At 43.4% G+C, this 24,173-nt stretch overlaps 1 protein-coding gene across 4 annotated transcripts in view; it reads right to left on the bottom strand.

The window, feature by feature from the left end:
- LOC124595959 (CD109 antigen-like) overlaps positions 1 to 21,533 on the bottom strand; it is a 242,483-nt gene extending 220,950 nt beyond the window's left edge. For all 4 annotated transcript variants that reach the window (XM_047134889.1, XM_047134890.1, XM_047134885.1 and 1 more), the window contains exon 1: positions 21,318 to 21,533. The gene's annotated coding sequence lies outside the window, so the exon portion shown is untranslated. The remainder of the gene's footprint in view (positions 1 to 21,317) is intronic.
- Positions 21,534 to 24,173: the final 2,640 nt, after the last annotated feature.

Genomic DNA, 24,173 nt, shown 5'->3' with positions numbered 1-24,173 from the left:
ACTTACTGCATCCTACATCCATCTGAATCTGCTTAGTGTATTAATCTCTTGGTCTCCCTCTACGATTTTTACCCTCCACGCTGCCCTCCAATGCTAAATTTGTGATGCCTTGATGCCTCAGAACGTGTCCTAACAAACGGTCCCTTCTTCTTGTCAAGTTGTGCCACAAACTCCTCTTCTCCCCAGTTCTATTCAGTACCTCCTCATTAGTTATGTGATCTACCCATCTAATCTTCAGCATTCTTCTGTAGCACCACATTTCGAAAGCTTCTATTCTCTTCTTGTCCAAACTATTTATCGTCCATGTTTCACTTCCATACATGGCTACATTCCATACAAATACTTTCAGAAACGACTTCCTGACAAATCTATACTCGATGTTAACAAATTTCTCTTCTTCAGAAACGCTTTCCTTGCCACTGCCACTCTACATTTTATATCCTCTCTACTTCGACAATCATCAGTTATTTTGCTCCCCAAATAGCAAAACTCATTTACTACTTTAAGCCTCTCACTTCCTAATCTAATTCCCGCAGCATCGCCCGATTTAATTCGACTACATTCCATTATCCTTGTTTTGCTTTTGTTGATGTTCATCTTGTATCCTCCTTTCAAGACACTGCCCATGCCGTTCAACTGCTCCTCCAGTTCCTTTGCTGTCTCTGACAGAATTACAATGTCATCGGCGAACCTCAAAGTTTTTATTTCTTCTCCATGGATTTTAATACCTACTCCGAATTTTTCTTTTGTTTCCTTTACTGCTTGCTCAATATACAGATTGAATAACATTGGGGAGAGGCTACAAACCTGTCTCACTCCCTCCCCAACCAGTGCTTCCCTTTCATACCCCTCGACACTCGTAACTGCCATCTGGTTTCTGTACAAATTGTAAATAGCCTTTTACTCCCTGTATTTTACCCCTGCCACCTTTAGAATTTGAAAGAGAGTATTCCAGTCAACATTGTCAACAGTTTTCTCTAAGTCTACAAATGCTAGAAACGTAGGTTTGCCTTTCCTTAATCTATACCGAGCGAGGTGGCGCAGTGGTTAGACAGTGGACTCGCATTCGGAAGGACGACGGTTCAATCCCGCGTCCGGCCATCCTGATTTAGGTTTTCCGTGATTTCCCTAAATCACTCCAGGCAAATGCCGGGATGGTTCCTCTGAAAGGGCACGGCCGACTTCCTTCCCCATCCTTCCCTGTTCCGACGAGACCGATGACCACGCTGTCTGGTCTCCTTCCCCAAACCAACCAACCAAACTTAATCTATTTTCTAAGATAAGTCGTAGGGTCAGTATTGCCTCACGTGTTCCAATATTTCTACGGAATCGAAACTGATCTTCCAGTTTTTCCAGATAGTACATAGAATCAAAATATTAAATTAAACAGAGAAATAAAAGAAAATTTTGTGCGTACACCGTTTGCTGCTTTTTTTTTGGGAAAGTGATACGTGATTGAATACTACAAAAGATCACCATTATTCTTCTACTGACAAATTTTTTGGAAACTCTGCTCAAAAATCATGTTTTAATCGAGGATCATACCAATATTTGCACATTACGAATAGTCAGTGATAAAGGGTAAAAACTGTGGTTAAATAACTCAGGTTTTGGTGTTAATTTCTCCGTTTTCAAGGGCTACAAGCAGATACAGGCATATTGTGTAGACACAGGCAGCAGATCAGCTACTTTCTATCTGTACTGTATACGATGACTGAATTGTTGTTAAGTTTTTAATGTATTACTATTACCATAATGTCCTTCATCTTTTGTTGTTTCATAGAAATGGCAGACAAATCTTTAATCTTTTAAAGTGTAAGGCCGCGCGGGATTAGCGGAGCGGTCTAGGCGCTGCAGTCATTGACTGTGCGGCTGATCCCGGCGGAGGTTCGAGTCCTCCCTCGGGCATGGGTGTGTGTGTGTGTGTGTGTGTGTGAGTGTGTGAGTGTGTGTGTGTGTGTGTGTGTGTGTTTTTGTCCTTAGGATAATTTAGGTTAAGTAGTGTGTAAGCTTACGGACTGATTACCTTAGCAGTTAAGTCCCATAAGATTTCACACACATTTGAACATTTTGTTCTTTTAAAGTAAAATATTTCCACACTAGGGTTGGTGCCATTCGGCCACACTACCGTATAGAACCGATGGGGGGTGGGGGGGAGAGGAAGTATTGCAGAATGCATTTACACGCGTGCCTTAAACCACACACACGGCAACGGGATCATCTTTGTCTCAGCAATGCTGTATCAATGCTTGTGCCATGTGTTAGTCGCTCGGTTCTGTCAGCACTGTTATTAAAACAGCACTGGTCGGTTTTCCCCATTGCCTATAACAACGCAATACTTTGGCGTTGCTGATATGGCTAATTGATATTTCTGTTTTTTGACTCAGTTACTTGCAAAAAATAAAAAATACCTGTTATAAATGAGATCAAACAAATACCGAGAAATACCGGTTATTCAAGACTAAAATACTGGTATCGGTAGTAACCGGTCGTTTTTTCCCCATCTTTATTTAGCAGTATCACTTAATCCGTTTTCGGTTACACGGTCTTTTTGATCTCCATTTTAAATTGACTATTAAAATCGCTCAAAATGACTGGTTTATCGGCTAAAATGGATAGATAAAAGAAAAATTAGTACGACCAGCGCTTGCTGCTTTTGTCGAAGACTAATGAGGGGTTAAATACTACAAAATGTTCACCGGTATTTGCCTACTGACTAACTTTTTAAATCTCTGTTAAAAATGACGTAATCGAGGATCATATCATTATTTGGGCATTACAACTCTATACTTCGTGTTAAGTTGTCCGTTTTTATGGGTTACCAGCAGATAAAGGCATATTATGTAGACACGGGCGCAACAGCTCGACTACTTTCAATTTTTATTATGAGCTATGAATGAATTGTGTAGATTTAATTTATTACTTCCTTCCTCTTTTGTTATTTCATAGAAATGGCATACAAATAATAATCTCTTGCATAAATTTTGAAGTGTGCATCATCTTTAACTACTACCTATGGAAAAAGTCATGAGACTGCGATATGCACGTATACATATGGCGGTAGGATTGGGTTGTTTAGGGGAAGAGACCAAACAGCGAGGTCATCGGTCTCATTGGATTACGGGAGGCCAGGGAAGGAAGTCGGCCGTGCCCTTCCAGAGGAACCATCCCGGCATTTGCCTGGAGCGATTTAGGGAAATCACGGAAAACCTAAATCAGGATGGCCGGACGCCGGACTGAACCGTCGTCCTCCCGAATGCGAGTCCAGTGTGCTAACCACTGCGCCACCTCGGTCGGTGTAGATGGCGGCAGTACCGCGTACATAAGGTATAGAAGGACAGTGCATAGGCGGAGCTCTCATTCGTGCTCAGGTGATTCATATGAAAAAGTTTCCGACGTGATTATGGCCGCACGTCGGGAATTAACAAACTTTGAACGCAGAATGGAGCTAGATATATGGGACACACCATTTCTGAAACCGTTATAGAATTCAATATTCCGAGATTCACAATTTCACGAGTGTGCCGAGAATACCAATTTCAGGCATTACTTTTTACCATGGACAACTCAGTGGCTGGCGGCCTCCACTTAACGAACGAGAGCAGCTCTGCGTGCGTCGAGTTGTCAGTGCTACCAGACAAGCAACATTCCGTGAAATACGGCAGAAATCAATGTGGGACGTGCGATGACCGTATCAGAGCGACGAAATCTGGCGTTAATGGACTACGGTAGCAGACAACCGACGTGAGTGGCTCAGCTAACAGCAAGATACCATAACTGTGGCCTGGTCAGGTGACTGCCGATTTCAGCTGGTAGGAGCTGACGGTATGGTTTCGAGTGTGGTGTAGATCCGACGAGGCCATGGACCCAAGTTAACAACGCACTGTGTAAGCTGGTGGTGGCTTCGATAATGGTGTGGCCTGTATTTACATGGAATGGACTGGGTCCTCTGGTCCAACTGAACCGACCGCTGACTGGAAATGATTATGTTCAGCTACTTGGAGACAATCTGCAGCCATTCACGGATCTCATGTTCCCAAACGACGACGGAATTTTTATGGATGACAATGCGCCATGTCATCAGGCTACAGTTGTTCGCCATTGGTTTGAAGAACATTGTGGACAATTCGAGGGAATGATTGGGCCACCCAGATCGCCCGACATTAATCTCATCCAACATTTATGGGACATGGTCGAGAGCAACTCTTAGGCAGTTATGGACGGCTCCAGAGGCAACACGGCTTAGTATTGCTGCAGATGACTTCCACCGATTTGGTTAGTCCACGCCACGTCGAGTCGCTGCACTACGCCGAGCAAAGGAGGTCAGACACGATATTAGGCGGAATGCTATGACTCGTCACCTCAGCGTATATCCACATTATGCAACACGTATTACAGTGTGTGGCAGACGGTAACCTCTGGTACCACTATCATTTTCCCCCCTTCTCTGCTCCACTCGCGAATTGTGCGTGGAAAGAACGGCTGTCGATAAACTTACACAAGTAAAACAGTCTCAATACGAAGATTATTTTGAACACCGCAGTGCTGAAAAATTCCGAGTTGCATCGTGGTTTGGAATACACGTTAAACTGTAGCTTCCCCACAACTTGCTCCGTAACTCAGCTCAAGAGGCCGGAAGAAGGCAACGGGTTACCATCTGATAGGACCATGCCTGGTAAGGTACTGTGGTGTTCAAAGCTTCCATATGGTTGTTTCTAGGCATATGCAACAAGAAGTATGTGTTGCTCAACTCGTTTTCGAATGTACGCTCTCGGAATTTCAATAACCTTTCCTGTGATACACAACGCCTCAACTGTAGCGACTGCCACGAATTTTTTAAGCAACTCGGTAACGTTCTTAGGCTTACCAAAGGATCCCGTGGTGAAACGTGTCGCTCTTTGTTAGACCATCTACATCTCTTCTATTAATCCTACTTAGTACAGGTCCAACACATGAACAATACTTAAGAATTGGTGGCCCATTTGTTCTGAAAGCCACTTATTTTGTGGATGAATTACATTTCCTTAACATTCTTCCACTGACTCTCAGCGGACATTTCGCTTTTCCTGCAATTTGTTCTGCGTGATCATACCATTTCAGATCGCTCCCTTGGATGTTTACTGTTCATACTGTTTCTAGTGACTTTTCATAAACAGTGCAACTGAACAGTAGTGCATCTCTTATTTACGTACAATATGTTACATTTATTCATTCCATTGTGATTGTCTTTTCGCAAGATATACGTTGGGTGGAAGGGATAAATATGTTGGCTCTTCCAGGAACGTATGTTCTCAGGATTTTAACAGTGAACTACACCATGGTGCAGAACCTCTCTTTTTTAGCGTTTGCCACTGGAATAGAATGATCATCTGCGCGTTGCTTTCGTGCTTACTAAATGGACATGTGGCGAAACGCGCTACTCTTACTTTGATCTTCTCTGTTTCCTGAATAAATCCCTTAGGGATTTATCCCAGACCGCTGAGAAATGTTCAAGTATAGTATTCGGGTTCCGAAGAACAGGCTACCATTGGATCATTTTCAAAATGACCTGACGGGAAGTAGAAGAAGATGAAAACTCAGAACAAGCTGGAAAGACAGCATCCGAGACGAAATGAAGAGGCGGAACATTAAACACGAAAATGATTATGATGGTGATTAGTATTATTATTATTATTATTATTATTATTATAAGATACCACGGGTGCACAGTACTGCGGTCTTCAGCATCCAATGAAAGCCAAAAGTGAGGTCGAGGGACAAGATAAAACTCGTTGGAAAAGGTGTATTTTGGCAATGCTATTGATGCCACACTTAGGGCAAAAGTGGATATTAAATATACATCGATGTCTACGAAAACAGTCCACTCTTCATGGAAATAAATCTTCGCTCTTGAAAACGAAGTTGAAAACCGAAAGCACCAACACCAGAATTTGAAGCTACGTTGGAGACGAGCAAAATCTATCTAATTTCTTTCCCGAAATGGGTGTCGACAGAGAGAACAGACGCAATAAATGGCGGTGGTGATGGCTGTTGTTGTTGTTGTTGTTGTTGTTATGAGGCGGGGTGGTAGTGATGGAGTACGTCAATGTTTGCAGTCAATTCAACAATTAGCTGCAGCACTGAGCCGTAGTAAATAATTTCACGTAAACAAGAGGAAATCACTGTGACCATAGCTTAGGAACAATTTACCAAACAATCATCTGTAAAAAAAATTTAAAAAGATTTGTATGAGCTGCTAAAAGACAGAGCAGATATCTTCTGTTGCCAGTCAGTCTGTCAACACGCAATCTCCCTTGCTTATCGTGTAGTCTGTTAGCACAAGAGTTACGTCTGTTCGGAGCGCTCCTGCAATGAAGTGGCACACAAATGTCTGCAGGAGACCGTGTTGGGTGAACCGGACGACGATGCACATCTGGCGCCCAAGTGGGCTGCGGAAACCGCCAAATGGCGTCCCCAATCTCTGCTTTCACCTCTCGGCGTTGCGAGCGCGCGAGGCTGCAGGGGAACAGACTCCGGCAGGCAAAAAGGAACGAAAGGACCAAGGCCGCAGCCAGCGCTGGTGGCGGCCGGGTGGGCACGAGATTTAAATGGACTACACAGCGCATCAAAAAAAAAGCGGGAGAAAAGGGCAGGGGGAGACTATGCTTCCTACAGCTCTGGTGCAGTCCTCCCCAGCCGCGGTCGGCCAGCCCCATCCGCCAGTATCGTGTAGCCACGTACAGCAGCCGCTGCCATAGCTGTGCTGAACCACTGGGAGCACTGATGCCCGAAGCCGTTTGAGAGCAAACAGAAATTAAATTATTATTATTATTATTGTATTATTATTATTGTATTATTATTATTATTATTATCATTTCCGTATCGAGGGCAGTACAATACAAATATTTACAAATTCGAAACAATGTACAAGAAATATACAGGACTTTGTATATATAAAATTGATTTTGAGGCCCAGAATTCGGCATTCTTCATTGCTGGAACATTGCTGAAGTCAGGTCATCCAGTGTGCACGCGTCAGGCAACTTCGGGCATATCACGAGGTGTTCAGCATTCTGTAGTTCTCCACATTCGCAGGTTGCACCCTCAGTAATGCAGCCCCACCTCTTCAAGTTTTGTTTGCACCGTCGATTCCCGACTTCAGCATAGGACATAATGCTTCACTTCCCAACACGGAGTGCCTGGAATCGTGTCCTTTTTATTCTTTCCAAACTCTACCGCTGTTCTTCGGCTAATACCGGGAGTGGTATGCCTATATGGTGGTAGATTTTGTAAACTGGAGTTGGTCATAGGCAGCCAGTTATATTGCGGCCTAAGCCCGTGCCTGGTGTGTGCGTAGTTTGCCAGACTTGTGCTGCATATTACACACACACACACACACACACACACACACACACACACACACAGAGAGACAGACAGACAGACAGACAGAGAGAGAGAGAGAGAGAGAGAGAGAGAGAGAGTAGACGTACGATGAACATACGGTTGAGCCCTCAACGCGCTGTTAGTGAGATTGCATGTACAAGATGTTTCAAGGATGACTTCAAAACTTTGAAAATTCGTATAAATTAATTCACAGTAGTGTCGATTTAAAGGGAAATACATCAAGATTTATCTCACGTAGTTCGCTAGTACCGAATTGCACCGTAAGGAGCGCTAGCGGCAATTGCGATAAAGATGGCTGCTTTCACTGGACACCAATCATGCTAACTGTGTGTTTTGGTTTGAAGATTCGAAGTCGCCGACAACAGTTCAGCGTAATTTCCATTCCAAGTACGCTACAGATCCTCCTAGTAGGCCTACAATTTATGAGTAGCATAAATGTTTAGTAGAAACAGGGTGCTCGGTAAGACATGGGAAATCATCAGATCGTCCAAGCACATCTGACGACGACGTTGAGCGATTGAGACAACGTTTGTCAACAGCCCTACGAAATCGACCCGGCCTGCATCTCGCAAACTGCAAGTCCCACATACGACTGTTTGTCGTGTATTGAGAAACCGCTTGCACTTGAAACGGGTACATGTACAGTGGCTACACGATCACTTTGACTCCTGTGATTACGATACCATGTGCTCCAGTAGGACTGTTACCAGGCTATGGAAGAATGCAGGAAAGACATACGGACTGACGGAGACAGTCAGTCTCTCTCTCTCTCTCTCTCTCTCTCTCTCTCTCGTGTGTGTGTGTGGGGGGGGGGGGGGGGGGCAGCAGCAGAAGAGGGGAGCTGCGCGTCAGTAGAGAGCACTGTGGTGTGCCCGTAACACATGACAGCCAGCCATGCCAGCCGGAAGCGCTAAATCACCTCCGGAAGTGACGGCCGAGAGAACGCGGCAGAAGCAGGATCAAAAAACAAACAAAAAATGAAAAGCGCGGACACCAGCAGGCAGAAATCAGCAGCGCGACATTACGACACGAGAGCACTGCAAACTCCAAACCTGCTAATTCTAGTTGCCTCAAACCCCTTCAAGCTCTTTCCACTCGTTATAAACTCTCCACGTACGAAGTGTAGTTGGAATAAAAGTATTTGCAACATTCATGAAAGAAAAAAAGACGTAAATAATCTACTAAAATTGAAAGTTCTTCCTCTTCCTGGACAGTTATAAACCCCCCCCCCCCCCCCCCCCCCTCTCTCCCAAAAAACTAAAGTGGAAAATATACGCACGGGTAAAAACATATACTGTGAAGGGCTCGTCAGCTACAAAGAGCCACTAAAGGAAATTGTGCAGGCAAGAGGAAGAAGGCAGCTTGGCATGCCATGTAGCAGTAAGGAAGAAGTACAGGACAGAGGAAATTGGAGTGCGTCCAGTCGGTGTCAGCCGGAAGACGGATATACCAAAGAAGATAGTCCTACCATAAGCTTACATGCATTTAAAATCATGGAAATCTTTGAACTCCTGTTTTGCAACACTTCCTCAATTATAGTTCCGTGCTGGTCACGATATGTTTTGGTCCACTGAAACGTAGACAACTGTATTCTAGCTATACTCTGCGAACCACTCTGAAGTGTATGGCAGAGAATACGTCCCACTGTATGAGTCATTAGGGCTTTTTCCCTTTCCGTTCAAGTACGAAGCGCGGGAAAAACGATTGTTTAAATGCCTCTGTGCGTGCTGTAGTTAATCTAATCTTATCCTCACGATCCCTATAGGAGCTATGTGTGGAGGTGGTTGTATATAGGATAGTCATTATTTAAAGCCGGTTCTTGAAACTGTTAGCAGAGTTTATTGGGGTGGATTGTTTCAGTCTATCTTCAAGAGTATGACAGTTCAGTTCTTTCAGCATCTCAGTGACACTCTCCCACGTTTCAAACAAACCTGTGACCATTCGTGCTGCCCTTCTCTGTATACGTTCAATATCCTCTGCTAGTCGTATCTGGTATGGGTCCCACACACTCGGGCAATATTCTACGATGGGTCGCCCGAGTGTTTGGGAAGTAATCTCCTTTGTAGACTGACTGCATTTCTCTAGTATTCCATCAATAAAACGAGGTCTGCTTCCTGCTTTACCCATGACCGAGGCTATATGATCGTTCCACTTCATGTCCCGAAAGTGTTACGCAAAAGTATTTGTATGAGTTTACAAATTCCAACTGTGACTCGCTATATTGATAGGATACTACATTTTTTTTTAAATTTTGTGATGTGCACAACTTTGCATTCTTGAACATTTTAGCAGGCTGCCAATCATTGTACCACTTTGAAATGTTAATGTGGGGCAGAATATTTGTACAGCTTCGTTCAGATTGTACTTCGTTATAGATAACTGCATCATCAGCGAATCGTCTGAGTTTATCATTAATGTTGTCCATAAGATCATAAATATACATCATGAACGGCGAGGGATTCAACACATTGCCCTCGTGTAGACTCAAAGTCTCTCCAACCACGATAACATGTTGCATTCTACCTTCCACAAAATCCCCAATCCAGTCATATATTTCGTGTGGTACCCCGTATGATCGCAATTTTGATGAAAAGCGTATGTGTGGTACTGAGTCAAATTCTTTTCGGAAATCGTGACATAGTGCATCATCTGACTGCTTTGATCCATGGCTTTTAAGATGCCACGTGAGAAAAGTGTGAGTTCTGTTTCACACGATCTATGTTTTCGAACTCCTTACTGCTTGGCAAGGATGAGCTCGTTCTTTTCGAGATACCTCATTATGTGTCAGGTCAAAATATGTTCTAAGATTCTACGATAAATGGACATCAAAGATACTAGTCGGTAGTTTTGGGAATTACTTCTACTACCATTCTTGTAGACAGGGGTAGCCTGTGTTTTCTTCCAACTGTTGGGCACAGATTTTTGTTCGAAGAATCTACAACAGATTATAGTTAACAGAGGGACTAACTGGTCGTGAACTGGGGACATATTAAAAATGTCAGACACCGTCTGAGACGATGAACTCATATTCTAACCCTATCGATATGAATGTCGGACCAGCATAATAAACAGCGCCCTGTGCCAAAAATGAACGCTTTTCTTTTTATCTGCCCAGACATTACTAAGCTTTATTTCAGGAGTAATTAAGTAAGTGCTCTCTGGCTATCGCCAAAAGATCTCAGAAGTAATCGCAATCTTTTTCGGAGTTGCTACATAGCATGTACCAGACAGCCAAAATAGACGTGGCCCGGATAATGTTTGTACATTTCACACTAAAACCGTGTGCTGGAATGCGACACTCAACTGGAATCTTGTCTTTCGAGGGCAAGGCTCTGACCGATTGAACTATCCATTGCATACCCATTAAATCAAATTTTCTTACAGTAACTGCAGCTTGTGAAATTCAGAATTGTACAAAAGGGATAAGCAAGCACAGTAACTTAATACACTTCGTCAGTTGTGCAAATGAGGTTACAACCTAACTTTTTAATCATATCAGGTATATATTAAAGCGGAAGTTAAGCAGACCTGAAAGGGATGGCAGAAGACAGGGAGCATGGGGAGTTACCATGTGAAAACCAGCCTTTCAGCAGAACACTAATGACGACAGTATCTTAAAGACCAGTATTTTCTTATTTCACTTCTAACTGTACAGCTAATTGTGACACAAATTCAAGAACTTCTCTCACTTGTTGTATGCTGTGAAAGAAAAAGCAATAGCTGCTGGGGAACATGGCAACCCAAAAACATGTTGAAGGTCTTGACAGATCCCCTGCACAATCTTTCATTAAAGAGGAGTATAAACCAAGTGAAAAGAGCAGTTATGAAATTCGTTGCTACAAAATGGACTTGCTAATATACAAAAAATGAATGTCAAAATACACGAAGCTGAGGCACTACAACAAAGTTTTCAAACATGAATCTTTTTATGGGGCTGAAACTTTCATTTCAAACAGAAGGAGAGACACTGAAAAAATCCAAATGAGAAAACGAAAAGTCATCATTTAGCCGATACAGCGCCTACAACATGCCTGTCATGCAGGTTAAGCTACACATCACTCAGATATTTGACCCTGACACACAGGCCACCAATCAAAGCAGGTCCATAAAGTAGGCCTATACTACACCAACACAACACACATGTCATTCAGGACAACCTACATGTCACATCACAGAAAACAGTTTCTTGGTCCTGACATGTAGGCTGCCCTGCAAAGCAGGCTGATTTAGGAGGATGACACTGTTCTGACACAACATGCCTGTTATGAAGGACAGCCTATATTCCAGGGCTGAAAAAGAAATGTTTTAGTCTGCGTTCCCACTCCTGTTGCGGCCAGAAGGCAATAAGCCCCACAATGTTGCACTTGTGAGGAGACCTGCTATTTCTGTGCCAAATTTCATTGAAATCAATTGAGTCGTTTGGGAGAAGCTGCTATACACACACAAACACACACACACTATATGGATAAGCTAACAATTTTTGGGGCACTTGAAAAACGTAGGGCCAGTCTCATTAAGTAGGTAGGTTGTGGAATTTTACAAAAGTGTCGGTAGTGACACTAAAAAACAAACAAGCTGCATCATGGCAGTAAAAGAATACCTGAAGGGAGCAGGAAAAATGCAAGTCCGTGTATGATACAGAAAAAATGTCAAACAGAAAATTCACAACTGCACAAATGGCCTGGCAGAAAATCTCAAGAAGACCAGAACAACTTGGCTTGCCAGACAGAATGGAGTCCATTGTTGAGAATGTAGGCAACACTAGCACAAAGAAAAAAAAAGAGCCCAAGCGTAAATAATAATAATAATAATAATAATAATGGTTCAAATGGCTCTGAGCACTATGGGACTTAACATCTATGGTCATCAGTTCCCTAGAACTTAGAACTACTTAGACCTAACTAACCTAAAGACATCACACACATCCATACCCGAGGCAGGATTCGAACCTGCGACCGTAGCGGTCACGCGGTTCCAGACTGAAGCGCCTAGAAACGCACGGCCACACCGGCCGGCAATAATAATAATAAAATACTAATAATAAAGTGAAAATAATGATTACAAGTAAAATGGAGAAACCTAGAAAATGTCAATATAACAGACACAACATTTCTGTTGGAGCACATGTGTGACAACTATCGTACTAAATTCACGGGCAATGACAACTCCACTGTTACAGAAAATTATGTCCAAAGACAGAACGTTAGTTTCAGAGCGAAAATATATTTATTAAGTAACAGTGTTACTATGTGGCTCCACTGAAAACGGGGAAACATGGTAGTCGCCGACGACAACGTGGAAAAGTAAGGGAGATTACGCTTTAACGTCCCATCGATGACGAGGTCATTAGGGACTGAGCACACACTAGGACTGGGGAAGGAAACCGGCCTCCTCCCTTTCGCAACGACGACACCGCCATTTGCCGTAATACTTTTCGCGAAACGGCGGAAACATCTGTGTGGATGGGTGAACGAGGGTTTTAAGAGCTATCTTTCCGAATGAGAGTCCAGCGTCTTAATTACTGCACCAACTGCCTCGGTCCGGAGAAATTGAACTTTGCGAAAACAAAACTGTGCCGATACTCCCCAGTACTTGCGACCTGTCGTCTAAGACAGTGCAGGCTTTTAAGAAATGAGAAAGCATTTAAGTAGACACGCCTCCTTGAATGGTCCCACTGCGCAGTGTAAAAACCCGCCTGCCTGTCCCGTTCCATGCCGAACCGTTCAAGTCGCCGATCTGTGACGTGAAAGGCTTCGCTTCGCGGCCCTGGCCGAGATTTCGGGACGATATCCTCTGGAGACCGGGGTATCAGACCGCGGAGATCGATTATGCGGCACAATGGACCGCGAACAGCGGTCGCCGAACTCCACGCCCTCCGGGAAGAATTTCTCCGCCACGGCTCGTGCGCGTCGCGTCCGAAGGGAGCTCGTCCCACTCCTACAAGGCGACCGCGCCTACTCGTTGATCAGCAATTTTGTACAAATGCAGGACTCGGCCAGAAATGAAAGCGGCAGAAGCGGGAGCTCCAGATGGAGAAACGTTTAGAAAAAAAAGCAATTTTGGCGCGGATCGAGCGAAGCACGAGCAGTACACGTTAGCGTAGCTGCCAGAAAGCGCTTGGCACAGCGGAAAGAGTACGGGACAGCAAGCGGAGGATCGTGGGTCTAGTCCGTTTGTGGAAACTTTATTTTCAATTTTCACGTTACTTACAACGTAAATAAACCTAAACAATGCTCACTCTATGTATTTAATAATATTGTGATAGTAACATCAAAGGCGAAGGTAAAGGTAAATGCACGACTGCAGATAATGGCTTTTTTACACATTATAAACGCAGCACTTTTACAATTAGATGTTTGTTTAAAGGCTTCTATAGCGAGGATAAGGAAAGGGAAACCTACGTTTCTAGGATTTGTAGACTTAGAGAAAGCTTTTGACAACGTTTACTGGAATACTCTCTTTCAAATTCTGAAGGTGGCAGGGGTAAAATACGGGGAGCGAAAGGCTATTTACAATTTGTACAGAAACCAGATGGCAGTTATAAGGGAAGGGAGTGAGACAGGGTTGTAGCCTGTCCCCGATGTTATTCAGTCTGTATATTGAGCAAGCAGTAAAGGAAACAAAAGAAAAATTCAGAGTAAGTATTAAAGTCGAATTAAGTCGGGTGATGCTGAGGGAATTAGATTAGGAAATGAGACACTTAAAGTAGTAAAGGAGTTTTGCTATTTGGGGAGCAAAATAAATGATGATGGTCGAAGTAGAGAGGATATAAAATGTAGACTGGCAATGGCAAGGAGAGCGTTCCTGAAGAAGAGAAATTTGTTACCATCCAGTATAGATTTAAGTGTCAGGAAGTCTTTTCTGAAAGTATTTGTATTGAGTGTAGCCATGTATGGAAGCAAAACATGAACGACAAATAACTTGGACAGGAAGAGAATAGAAGCTTTAGAAATGTGGTGCTACAGAAGAATGCTGAAGATTAGATGGGTAGATCACGTAACTAATGAGGAGATATTGAATAGAATTGGGGAGAAGAGGAGTTTATGGCACAACTTGACTAGAAGATGGGACCGGTTGGTAGGACATTTTCTGAGGCATCAATGGATCACCAATTTAATATTGGAGGGCAGCGTGGAGGGTAAAAATCGGAGAGAGACCAAGAGATGAATACACTAAGCAAATTCAGAAGGATGTAGGTTGCAGTAGGTACTGGGAGATGATGAAGCTTGCACAGGATAGAGTAGCATGGAGACCTGCATCAAACCAGTCTCAGGACTGAATACCACAACATCAACAGAGAGATTACTTTGTTTACAACCAAAAAAGATTCTCTCTCATCGCACCGTCTGGCAGAAAACTTCGTGTAACGCATCATTTCGCCAGACATTGCTGAGGATAGCTGATGATGTGCGATGGAACGTATTTTGATGCAAACTTCTCGCGTTGTGGTTTCTTTTTCTTTTAATTACAATTGTTTCTTGGTGAGTTATTTGTACTTACCTCGTCAAGGTTTTAAATACGATCATTGCTTCGAAATTTGTTTGCATTCCAAAGTTTCCCTTTGCCTTTCCTTTTATTCATTTAGTGAAAATATAAATACATAAAATATATTGAGCAATGGTTCAGTTTATTTGCAGTTAAACGTAAAAACAGGAAATAATAATAAAAAAACGTTCCCACATATGGACTCGACCTCACGACCCTCTGATTACAGGTCTGTACTCTTTCCCCCTCTGCCAACCCTGCCTGGCACCTACGCTAAAATAAGTAGCTTATGCTTCACTCCATCCGTGTCAAAAAATGCAATTTTTTTTTCTGAAAGCTTGGCTATTTGGAGCTCCCACCTGTCACTTTCATTTCTGTCCGGGTGTTTCTTATACCATACATCTGGACGAAATCGGTGATGAAGAGTAAGCTTGCTTCTCTTGTGGTCCACGTGCCTTAAACTACACCCTGGAACACCCTGAAATTACAAGCTGCAATATTTTCAGACTAGGCAACTCGGTGTAAAAGTACGAGGAAACTGACATAACTGAGACTGAATACCTAGGAAGGATAGAAAAAACTGCTATCGAATCTCACGAGGCATTAATATACTGACTTTGTATGTTGTGCAATTCAGCATTTAATCGACACGAGGAACTAAGTCGCGTCCCGAATAACACAGATCCGGCGGCCCAGACACGGTACTGTCGGAATATGAATCACCAACAGCGCCGGTCAAACAGTTCGCATGACGCGACGTCCACACGCCACGCGCCGCCCCTTTGACTTGGACCTTTTCCATACGAGCTTATCTGTTACTACTGTACACATAGCCACGCTACCCCCTGAGAGAACGACACTCTGGCTTCTCAGCATCCTGGTTGACGTTAAGTTTCACTCCTACATGCACACACTGTGCAGCGTTATAACTAGACCTCGGATTTTTGGTAAAAACCTATTTTGTTCCTCCTTAAATAAAGGCAATAAAAGTTGTACATACTACACGCGCAAACAAAGTTGACACTCGGCGCGGCGGCTGATGGGAGCGTCCGTAAAGGCATTTCCCATTTACAGTCGCTCCCATCAGTGACAGTGCCGAGTGTCAACTTTGTTTGCGCGAACAATACACGAATTACGCCAATTTATAACCGAAAACGCTAGTTTTATAGCACCTAAATATACCTAATTTCATGTTAGTACCTGATTGTACCCAAATTTTAAAAATCCAATGAAATAAAATCTTTTATGACTAACATTCTCTCGTGGTCTTCCCAGCTAAGAATTACACAAAAATATTTTATCGATTATTGTAATTTTATAGTACCTAAAACATCTAATTTCATGTTAGAACCTGATAGTATCTAATTTTTTAAAATCCAGTCAAATAAAATTTGTAGACTAAAACTACTCTTCTGGTCGTCCCGGCTACTTAGAAAACAGTAACTGAATAATAATAATTGGTTGGTTTGCTTGCATGAGCGCCATTCGTGGTCGACAACGACAGCATACGTCAGGCTGTTTCAGCCCGCCCTGTTCCTCATGGCTTTGTCGCACGCTGTGAACCGTCAACTGGGCCGGCAGGGCACGGAGGAGCCTTGTGATCTGTCTCCGGCGCATTTCCGTCCTGTCGGAAATGACTGTTTAAAACATCTGCACTGTTTTCATGCAGTCGGTCTGCTCGCTGCTTGGATGTGGTGAAATATTTCACAGCGACAGCGTATTTGTGGAAAGTCAAGCATGCCGAAAAAGCCAGCTCCAGATCATCTCTGATTCGTCAGTGGTTACAAGAATTTCCTGATTTCTCTACGGATGGAAGAGTAATTCACTGCAATGTGTGAACAATGTTAACCTTTCATCTGCTACGCCCACTCAGAGAACAGTGATGCCACGGTTTTTCCCGAGTTAACTTTCACCAGACACATGCGAATGCAACAATATTGTATCTAAACCTGTAATGCAGGTTAATTTTGCTAAGTAGATCTCGTACGTAAATTCTTCCACAAAGTATTTCTCCTTTCTTTTTGTTTTTAGGTACGTTCTGAAGAACAGAGGTCGCATTTGAGTCAGCATGTTGCAGGGATTAAACACCAGGCAAATCTAAAAAATGAATCAAACTTAAACGTTTCTAACTAAACCAAATGCAACAAACATATCATTCAATGCAGTTGAAAATAGCCAGTTCGAAAGTTTTCCAAAGAAATACTGCCACGGCAGCATTCCATCAGAATCCACACCGAGAAAGAACTACAGTATTTAGATACTTAACACGAATATACTTTGAGCAGGATAAGGGAAGAGCCGGCCGCGGTGGTCTCGCGGTTCTAGGCGCGCAGTCCGGAACCGTGCGACTGCTACGGTCGCAGGTTCGAATCCTGCCTCGGGCATGGATGTGTGTGATGTCCTTAGGTTAGTGAGGTTTAAGTAGTTTTAAGTTCTAGGGGACTGATGACCACAGCAGTTGAGTCCCATAGTGCTCAGAGCCATTTGATAAGGGAAGATATAGGCGATTCAAACATGTGGATCTCTGTCGATGAGACAACTAACAGACTAGGTCGATAAGTGGCTAATTTGATTGTTGCAAAATTAGATCGTGACAATCGCTCTGTACCTCATCTGACCTGCAGCATGGAGCTGAAAAAGACCAACTAGTAAGCAATTGTTCACTTTGTTAATAAAGCACTCAAATTACTTTTCCCCAACAGTCTAGATGAAAATAAAGTACTTGCAATCCACACTGGCGCAGCTGCACACTTGATTGCTGATGGTAAATTCTTGAAAGTATTTTACCCAGCCTTGCTCATGCCATGAATCGTGTAGCTGAGACGAAATGCCTCAAATTTCCACATGTACATAAGCTAGTTACAACCATCAAAAAGGTTTTTATTAACGCACCACAAGAACCCAGTGATTTCGAAAGGAACTTCCCAACGTACCACTTCCACGACAACCCATACTAACTCGGTGGGGAACGTGGAGAGGCCCTGGAATATTACAACAAGCATTTGGAAGACATAAAGAACATTGTTCTTAAATTGCGGGAGGAGTCAATGAGCATTATTTCAGCTAAAGATCTTCTAAAGGCCCCAACAGTTTCCAACGACACTCCATACATAAAAAATCTCATTATGCATTTTTGGTCCCTATTATTAAAGCTCTGGAATATTCAGGGAAAACAGTCTACACGCAACTGCGATTGATACAAGAGGTGACAGAAAAAAAAAAAATCAACTTTGTCCCAGGTTCTATTGGTACTAAAGTTAGTCCTGACCACCCCCTGCACAGTGGCTGACATCTTATTAGGTAAATCAACAGAACATCAGTGTGCGGTCCCATTGTACTTAATACCGGCATTTAAATATTCTCCTGTGACATCTGTTGACGCAGAACGCTCATTCTCTGCATATAAGATGCTAGTAACAGACAAGAGATGCAGTTTGTCAATCTGGAGAAAGTGTTAGTTATTTACTGTGACTGTAATTACGGTCACAGACAACAACATACTGCAGATTTTTGTCAATCTATTTATCTTTTTAGAAAATAAAATGTCAGATTTTGGTCAGCTATTTTCTGATTTTTATAACCTATTTTTGTAAGTGATAGAACCTATTTTAGATACCTAATTTAAGTTTTTTAGAACCTAAAAGTCTGAGGTGTAGTTGTAACTATCAAAATAGTCGCGACCACATTGCGACAACGTGATGGAACATTAACAACTCCAGTATATAAGGGCTAAAATGTGTCATCATTATCAGTCGTTTAAGCATAGTTTTTACCTAACACATCTAATTCAAGCAAATCCAAGCGACCTATGAGTGGGGCAGGGGGGCGGGTTCCCCATGGGGAATATTAGGTGAAGATTCCCAGTTCAGACACAGTCTTGCAATCAAGGAAAAAAAAACGTCTCATTTCTGACAATAGATTCCCTGTAAAAATATGAAAGTCTATTATTTGCGTGTTCTAAGATTGTAAAGTCGATACCTTCCTTACATATGCAGTGTACCTGTCACAGACTCTGACCGTCACTTGGGCGACAAAGGAGACCATCCACAACGTTAAGACGGTAGCTGTAAGTACAGTCGTCATATAAGACTACCCTCAGATACAACCCAGCTGAAATAGGGAGCTTCTCTCGAACTATGCAAACACTGAAAAAAAAGCAAGAATACTTTTTTACAAGGGAAGGGTAACAGAGTTCTGCAAATTAAGCCGAGCTGGAAGTCAAACCTGGATCCCTGCCTATAGAGAAAAGTTTTTTACCGATTGAGCTATCCAGGCATCATCCTTACAGCACCAGCCCTGCCAGCTAAGAGTTGGCAAGCTCAGTTTGTAAGAGTAATGGCCGTGAAATGCTGGGTTCTGGATTTGACTCCCAGTCCGACACAGTTTCAATATGTGGCTGATTGCCACTGCAGCTACCATTAGTGTCATCATTATAAAAGGCTGTTATGCTTTGCGAAGGTCCGTTCTCCAGGAGAGAAATATGACCGGAGGAACTACGCTATCGCAACCTTAACACTGTTATCCTGTCGCTCTGGTTCCGACTTCCTCTTGACGCAACTTCTGTTTATGCGAATGAAGCCCAAGACATTCCACGCGAATTTTTGAAACTGAGCGGCATAAATGCAAACTATTCAATAACAGAACATTGTCAAAGGACCACTTCACTGTCTTCGTAAACAAAAAGAGGCGAGATCCATCTCTAGGCGCCATTCGGCAGTTCCGATGCAGAACAGCCTTCGTTTACCAGCTAAATGTTCATACCACCTACGATACCTCCTCAGGTCTCTGGATAACCAAATACTTCCAGGCGAAAAAGAATATCGTAGTGCACAGGTTAAAAGTACCTATGTTTCTTTCTCCTGTCTGCAAAACAAACCAATTTCTAATTAATGCCAAATACGGTACTTCCTAATTAATTTCCTCAACTCCACATACAGTAGTTTTGACTACACTTTGCAAACAGCTGTGTGAACCCTTGCGATTTATTATTTTCTCTCCGTAGTCTTATAACACCACTCTTCTGAACACTTGCGATTTATTATTTTCTCTCCGCAGTCTTATAACACCAGACTTCCATAGCCCTTAGAAAATACATGGAAGTATTCTCCCCGCAGTCCTTTTATTGGGAAAAAGAAACGAGCTTCTTCCAGAACGCATGCAGAGTAAGACGTCACTCCTTAGTCATGAAGTGCTATGCAGACAGCACCTTCCACTGCGTCATACGTAAATTTATCTTTTCATTTCACTAGCTGAAGGAGCATGAGGAGAACGATTTTTGTACGTCCAGGTGTTTCAACGTCAGGGTTGTACGGTTGGAGAATATTCGTAGACTCCGTCGTGAAAACCGACTCTAAGTGGTTTATGTGCAACTTTTCTCGTGATATCGCATGCGTTTTCTACAGTCTGGCAGTAAAACTATCAAGCATTTTCGCTAATCTGGCAAGAGAATGCAATGCTCTTCTTCGTAAAACCTCTATGTCCACATTGCAAGCTGAAGGAAAACCACAACTGTGCCCAAGTCTTTCGTCCACCACTAGGACAATTCCTTCCCCCCTCCCTTTCAGTTTCTTTTTAGTTGATGGACAACGGCCGTCTTGTTAAGACAACATCAGACCAACAGATAACATCGCTTGTAAATCGGGAGGACCATGGAGAAAACAGAAGAGCTTGAAAAGAATGTAACAATAAGTTCATTATCTAAAGCGTGTACCCAGCGTCTTCAAAGACAGCGATTTCAAAAATGGTTCCAATGGCTCTGAGCATTATGTGACTTAACTTCAGAGGTCATCAGTCGCCTAGAACTTAGAACTAATTAAACCGAACTAACCTAAGGACATCACACACATCCATGCCCGAGGCAGGATTCGAACCTGCGACCGTAGCGGTCGCTGGGCTCCAGAATGTAGCGCCTAGAACCGCACGGCCACTCCGGCCGCCTGACAGCGATTTGACAAAAGCTGATTACCCATAATAAAAATCCTGATTGTCCCTCCGTCAAGCAACGCATCCCATATTCAAAGAAACTGCCTTTGTACCACGATACGTATGGCATTACCGAAAGAAATTCGAAGGGATTTTGAAGTTTATCCAATGATACATCACTGAAATGCTGAGGGGCACGGCTTGAGAAGGTCACTGAAAAAATTTGCTGTGAAGATAACTAAATACAAGACGTGTAAAATCTTCGGAACATTACACACGGTTTAACACAGCAACACTGGTTGCTCTGAGAAGATGGTCTGAAAGCAACTGCAGACGAATCAAATGGAGGTTGCAACCGCCATCTTGCGCTATCCGTGGACGGGGACCCTCCGCGAAAAGAAACATTAAACATCCGTCTTATCCGTTATCTGCATAAGAAAAGGAAAAGACGAGCGACGAATCACGCTGTGGACCTGGGCTTGGCACCGATGACACATCACTGCAGCGTTATTAGATTGCTTGCTTACCTGCTGGAGTGGAACACTGGCCTTCTAGCTGCTCGCGAAGGAAGGCTGACTCCGCTTTCGGATTCGTTCACGATCGCACTCGCGGACGACACTTTACAGGGACGGACCACAAAGTGAGCCAATGTGGCAGCTGGCACCACAACTGCACGCACCGCGCGACTCAAATACTGTACGAACAGCAACAGGTGTCGGCGGCTCCAACTTGACTGACGCTCGGTCGGACAGCGGCCTGCCGGCAGCCTCGCGGCCCCCACCCGCACCCCAGGTTCCCCCCCTCCATTCCGTCCCAGACGGCCCTCGGCCTCACCGTTACCTGTCCCTCCGCCTTAGTCACGCTCCTGGGCCATGTGCTTTGCTGCGCGGAGGCCAGGCAAAAGCTACATTTCGTTACGTTCCCTTATTGGCTGAACTTTCCTCTCTACATAAAACCCAAGGAACCCATGAATTCCGAAGTAGTTCATCAGTGGCAATGGCTGGCGAGTGGCGAAGCGCCAATCTTTCGGTAAACTATTATTACCTTTTTTTTCTTCTTCTTCTTCCAGTGGGTGAGAACGTTCTGGCCAGGTCAACAGTCGAACATACGCTACATCGAGGAGGGCCTGGGCAACACGGGAAATGTGCAGTCTTGAATTATCTGTTGAAGGCTAACGTCGCAGAGACCTCGAAGATCGGGAAAAGCCATAGGCCTTGACAAGTCAGAACTGTGGCGCCTGCTGTCCAAGTAATTGCCTTTGTGAACCACAGCTGATCATGTTATAAACTCCATGCCATTCCATACCATTACGCCAGGTGTTGGGGGGTCGTATGAGTTAAGGCGCGCACATACTACGACAGTGAAACTTCCTGGCAGATTAAAACTGTGTGCCCGACCGAGACTCGAACTCGGGACCTTTGCCTTTCTACGACAATGCTTCGTTGTCCGAGATTTGCTTCGTGTGTACGGGCGGCAAATCGGAGCCAAAAAAGCGGTTGCTCTTGGTTACAGTTCGGACTGCCAGCAGTTACATCAAAGCATTGGCGGTGGGTTGACCGTGCGACCTGTCTCCTAGCATGGCTCCCAGGTCGAATATTCATCGGTTCAGTACCGATTTGCTGTTTTTGTCGAACGGATGAGCATTTATTGTACTTAAAAATACTGGAACACGGAGTGGAATACGGAGACAGAATTAAAGCTGATGCAGTTTTATCGGGGATTAGAATATTTATGAGGCCCCACGAACTACAATTATAAAAACAACAAACGATTAGGTGGTTGGAGGGAAATAAATGAGCATGACGCGGAAAAGAAAATGGTATCTTTATTGGCATCTTTTCACTGTGAACCAAAAAAGGAGTACAATGAGAGGCAAAGAGACTGTCCGGCCCGAATAATTTAGTCCCAGAACAGAGCATTGGCATGCCAAATTTCAGAAGTGCCAGCGTTCATATCATCAAATAGAAGCAATATCTAGTCAAGATATAGTATGTGTTGAGATTCATAGCAACTTAACTTATCGTATTATTTATTTTGAAAATCATTATTCGAGCACGTAGAGACGGTTGGAATATAAGAACTCCACGTCGGTAGAATTACTACAATGAGGAGCGTTTCACATCTGTTTCAATGGGTGAGTTTACGAACGTAAGGGACGAGTGTTGGAATCTAACTATAGTCAATTGTTATTTTTTATTTAGACCTGTGCAGGTAATATTTTAAACCTTAATTCGCTACACATTGAGCAGCTGCAGGCTTTTCTAGGTTCCACATTCTTTCAAAAGACTCCATTTTAGGGCATGTAACCTTCTGACCGAACACGCTGAGCTACTGTACCGGCACCACTGAAACATCTGAAACGCTATTCATCGTAGTAATTCTACCGACGCGACGAGGAGTCCTTGTATTTCAACCGTCTCTACGTGAGCGAATAATTATTTTGAAAAGAAATGATTCGATGAGTTAAATTGCAATGAATCGCGATACATACTGTATCCTAACTATTATATTGCTACTGTTTGACGATGTAGACACCAAGCTCAAGCTCCACAGACCGCTAGAGTTCTGACACGCACTTCTGAACTTATGAATGCGTAGTGCTCTGTTCTTAGATTCCAAGTTATTCGGGCCGGGCAATCTTTTTGCCTCTCATTGTACATTCAGCTGGAATATGAATTCCCAGTAGCTAAATATCTCTGAGTCTTTGCTGCAGGTACACCTTCGGCAATTTTAGGGCCTAAACGATTCAACAACTTGAAATCTATAGGTTTCATTTGAAAAAATTATGAGATAGCCCATACTCCAAATCTGCTTTAAAGTCAGACATTTTTGTCCCACCAGACTGCTCCCTACTTTTTAAAAGAGAGGTTGTCCACCAACATCGTAACTTCTTTTTCTTTTTGCGGTGATCAGCTTCTTGTAGTGACATAAACGCTGCACATGTGACGGTAGCTATATCCTCTTATTCCCTCATAATATCGGTCGGTGTAATTAAAACTCTGTAACAGCACAGCCTTCTCACAGACAGACCTGCAGATATGATTTCTCAACGAGAAACCCGCTGAGTAATCTCTCCTTATCTACGGAAAATAGTGTTACTCTTCCCTACTTTGTGGAATGCATATTCAAGCATGCCTGTTTGACGCTCGTTGCATGCCGACCTCGGGGTGTTGCAACTTCAATCAGCAGCAGTGTAAGCAAAGCTATCGTCACCGCAAAGGATCGCTTGAACAGCACACTACTTTAGTAGGTATAATGCAGATGGACACATTTTGCCTCGCCTTCCTCTGGCCTTTGAACAGACAACCAGTAAAAGGAGGACATACAGTTTAACGTGGACTCCGGACCGCGATCAACTTGAAAAATCATGACCAGAGGTGAAA

The sequence above is a fragment of the Schistocerca americana genome, chromosome 2, assembly GCF_021461395.2.
Source record: "Schistocerca americana isolate TAMUIC-IGC-003095 chromosome 2, iqSchAmer2.1, whole genome shotgun sequence".
Classification (NCBI taxonomy): domain Eukaryota; kingdom Metazoa; phylum Arthropoda; class Insecta; order Orthoptera; family Acrididae; genus Schistocerca; species Schistocerca americana.
The sequence above is the reverse complement of the archived record's forward strand: the minus strand, read 5'-3'. Positions and strand labels throughout refer to the sequence as shown.